Source organism: Penaeus japonicus, unplaced genomic scaffold (genome assembly GCF_977035675.1).
Source record: "Penaeus japonicus unplaced genomic scaffold, GWHDUDI00000001_assembly GWHDUDI00000006, whole genome shotgun sequence".
NCBI classification, from domain to species: Eukaryota; Metazoa; Arthropoda; class Malacostraca; order Decapoda; family Penaeidae; genus Penaeus; species Penaeus japonicus.
This window is the reverse complement of record NW_028234408.1, coordinates 45,973,313-45,978,312: the sequence shown is the minus strand read 5'-3', so window position 1 is coordinate 45,978,312 and position 5,000 is coordinate 45,973,313.

The window sequence follows — 5,000 nt, the reverse complement described above, 5'->3', positions numbered from 1 at the left end:
GCTATTACCTATAATGTGTGTAAGTGTATTTCAGCCACAATGTCATGTGAACCCACAACAATAGACATGAAGTACTGTTCACATTAGCAAGATCCTGTTCCATTTTTGTGAGATATACCTCCAGTGATCCCACAAATATATCAAAGACCGCGATATCAGCAAGAGATAAGGATTGTTTGAGGGGGAGCGACGAGGGTGGTAGGGGGAAAGGGGTAGGGGGAGAAGAGGAGGTGTGTCTGTGGGGTAGGGGAGGTAAGGGAGGTGGCTTTGGGATTGTGGGGAGGGGCTTGGGGGGGGGGAGGGGGAAGATAAGGAGGGAAGGCAGTAAATAAGAAGGAAATACTGGCTTTATTTCTACTCAGACTTCGACCATAATGGTTTGGCTGGTTTCCAACCCGGACCTAATGTGATAAATGCCTGGCTTAAGTTTTTATTATTTTTCTTTTTAGCTACCTTCATCCTTGTCCTGCAGTCTCGCCGTTATTAAGAGTGACTTTGAAGGCTTAATGCATTATATAAAGTGCGGGGAGAATGCCTTGCTGTTTGTTATTTTCTAAGCATATACACGTAAGGGCAGACACACACGCACACAAACACACACACAAACACAAACACACACACTTACACAACTCACACACACAAACGCACATACTCAATTCACACACACATATCTTCTAAACACACACTCTATCTATCCTAACCTATCTATGCTGTATATGTGATATATATATATATATATATATATATATAGATATATATATATGTATATAGGTATAATATCTATCTACTACTATCAATCACATCTATATATATAATATATATAAGTATATATGTATATATCTATCTATCTATGCTATCTATCCATCTATCTATCTATCTATCTATCTATCTATCCTATCTAAAAAATCTATATATTATATATATATATATTATATATATCTATATATAATATGTATGTATCAAACTATATATATATCTATATCTATATCTAAAATATATATAAATATAGATATAGATATAATATAGATATAGATATTAATATAATATAATTATATATATATATAAATATATATATATATGTATATATATATATATATATAATATATATATATATAATATATATATATAATATAATATATATATATATATATTATATATATCGCACCGTACAAACACACGCACTTACACAACCACATACACAAATTGGACACACACAAAAACAGCAACACATATAAAATACATATCGTACAACCTATCTATCTGTATATGTATATACGCACACAAACACACGCACTTACACAACTCACATACACAATTGACACACACAAAAACACACACATATATAAATACATATCTATCTACCTATCTATCTGTATATGTATATATATATATATATATATATATATATATATATATATGTATATATAAAAAATCTATATATCTAACTATATAATCTATATATAGATATATCTATCTATCTATCTATATATATATTTACGCACACAACACACCAATTACACAACTCACATAACACAATTTGACACACACAAAAACACACCACATATATAAATACTATCTAACTACCTATCTTAATAAATATATATATATATATATATATATATATGTATATGTATAATATATATCTCCTATATATAGCAAAATCTAGTCTAACTATCTATCAACTATCTAATCTATCTATCTATCTAATCTACAACTATATTATAGATATAATTATATATATATAATATATTATATATATATTGTAAAATTATATATATGTATTTATATATATATGTATATATATATATATGTATATATATATATATATATATATATATATATAAAATAAAATTTATATATATATATATATATATATATATATTAATAATATATATATATAATTATATCATAAAGAGATATCGTATAAAATAAAGAAAATGATCTATATTAAAAATAAGACTAATGTAAATAAACATATAAAAATAAAAAATAATATATATATATAATATTGTTATATATATATAAAAATAATATATTATATATATATATATATATATATATATATATTAATATAACATATAGATATATAAAATACACACAATACATATTATATATATATATATCTATATATATATATATATATATAAATAGTTATATATATATATATATATATATATATATATAGTTATATATATATATATATATATATATAATATATATATATATAGTTATATATATATATATTATATACATACATATACATATATAATATATATATATATATGTATATATATATATATATATATATTATATATATATATATATATAGATAGATAGATAGATAGATAGATATATATATACATATATATCATATATCATATATAAATATAAATATATACTGGAGTAATGATAATTTTACAGACAATCCCTGTGGGCGTTCGGTGGCTCCGCGTGAGGGAGGTATGTTATACACCTATATTATATATGTTATATATATGTTATACACCTATATCAATGCGGTATTGCATTATTCCATCTCATATAGTAACTTCAGTTATTCTGACTTTGTAGTTGAATTTCTGAACCAGTGCCACCGAATGCCCACGGGGATTGTCTGTAAAACTTCGCTATCATTACTCCAGTGTGAGTAGATAGGTAAATTCTATGGAGCTAGTCTAATCCTAGTTTGACAATCCTTTTGTTAGGTCGTGTGGTCTAGTTAGTTTAGTACTGCACTCTCGGTTCATTCCCAAGGGCGGCAGAGGTTCGACTTCGGGTCAGGGAGGTATGTTATCCACCTATATCAAGACGGTATGTTTGATATCTCACGTCGTCCGAATATCGCAGGAAGGCAGTTTTTGTTAAATGACCAATTTCTACTCTGCGGGGATATCAGAAGACAGTTACAGGTTAAATATCTCAAGTGTTAACTCTTCATGTGTATTCCCTGAGGTCTGAAAACAAGCCAACGTTCCCAACTACCTTCATAAATGCACACACACACACACACACACACACATACACGCACACACACACACACACACACACACACACACACACATACACGCACACAGACACACACACTCACACACACACACCAACACATATATATAATATATATATATATATATATATATATATATATAATATATGTTATATTTTATAATATATATATATATATATATATATATATATATATATTTATATATATATATATATTATATTATATAATATATATATATCTATATATATATATATATATATATATATATATATATATATAAAAAAAACACACACACACATATATAAATAAATATAATATAAAATCTCATATATTATATATATATATATATATATATATATATATTTAAATATAAGAATATCTAAATATTATGAAGGCCTACTTCCTGCAGTGGAATATACAGCTGAAAAAAAAAAAAAACAAAAACTATAAAAAAATCTATATCATAATAGGAGAGCCTACTTCCTGGCAGTGGAAATGATACAGGCTTGAAAAAAAAAAAAAAAAAAAAAATATTATAATAAAATATATAAATAATTTTTTTATATGTGTGTGTGTGTATGTGTCTGTGTGTCTGTGTGTGTGTGTGTGTGTGCGTGTGTGTATGTGTGTGTGTTTATGAGTACATATGGATATTTCGTTATTTGTAATTTATATCTATAATCATATTAACATAACATATCATATATCCTTCAGTTTATATTTGTCCTTTAATTTGTCAGGTAATAACCATATACCCTGTCCCTTTTGATGAGCTAAAATGTGTCAATACATTCCATAACTTTGAGAAATACTCTTGACCAAAAATAACCACTAAAGACTAAAAGCCATTCGCCAAAAGGGTTTAGTATTTGGTTGGCGAGAACCGAATTGCAGTATTTTCTATTTCGTTTCGAAAATTTCTCTAGCAGAACAAACAGAATGAATCGGTACGCATTTATCTCGCCAGTTTTGTATAGTTTATATAACTTCTATATCAATTGGTTTAATATTAATTGATACAATCACTAAATCGATCCTGTATTTTATACATCGAGAGCATGTTTATAAATCTACGGACATAAACCCAATTTTCACTATAGAAAAGACCGACAGATTAAAATATAATTCTTATTCATTCTACAATCGAAATGGCAATCCGTAAAGCTAGCCTTCCGCCTCTGACACAAACTCCTCGCTTGCATTTTATGAATAAATTTCTCGTTTCCATTTCAATGGTTATGAATTCATCACGATTATGCAAAATATCAGCCGAAGGGAATGAAAATGAAGAAAGGGGTATTGTTTTTTTTGGGGGGAGGGGAGGGGCTTAAGGGAGCAAGTAAATTCAAGGACCATCAAATACATCTTTTTTTAAACATTTGCAAATATTTTTTTGACGGGCGGAGGACTAATATTGACATAATTAAATTGTGGTTGGTTGATCTTCTTTAATACGAGGCACAATATAAGTGATGTAGCATCTCACCTGGAGGAGGAATATAAAAAGCGCTTATCTATACATATTGGTGTATGTGTATATGCGTTTGCTTGAGCATGTGTTTGTGTGTATATGTATATGTGTATCTATGTATGTGTTTGTGTGTTTGTATATTGTGTATGAGTGTGTGGTCTATATCTGTGTACACGTGTTTGTATGTGTTTTTATGCTAAGAAAAGAAAAAGAAAAAAAATGTGTGTTTATGTTTAAATCTGTTTGTATTGGTGTATATGTATGTGCTTGTATAAGATAGATAGATAGATAGATAGAGAGAGAGAGAAAGAGAGAGAGAGAGAGAGAGAGAGAGAGAGAGAGAGAGAGAGAGTGAGTGAGTGAGAGTGAGAGAAGGACAATTATATATAAAAGACGTATGAGGAAGAAAGAAAGAGAGAGAAAGAGAAAGAGAGAGAGGTAGAAAGAGAAAGAGGGAGAGAGAGGTAGAGAGAGAGAGAGACAGAGACAGAGAGAGCCAGAGAGATGCGGGTATAAGACAGGAAG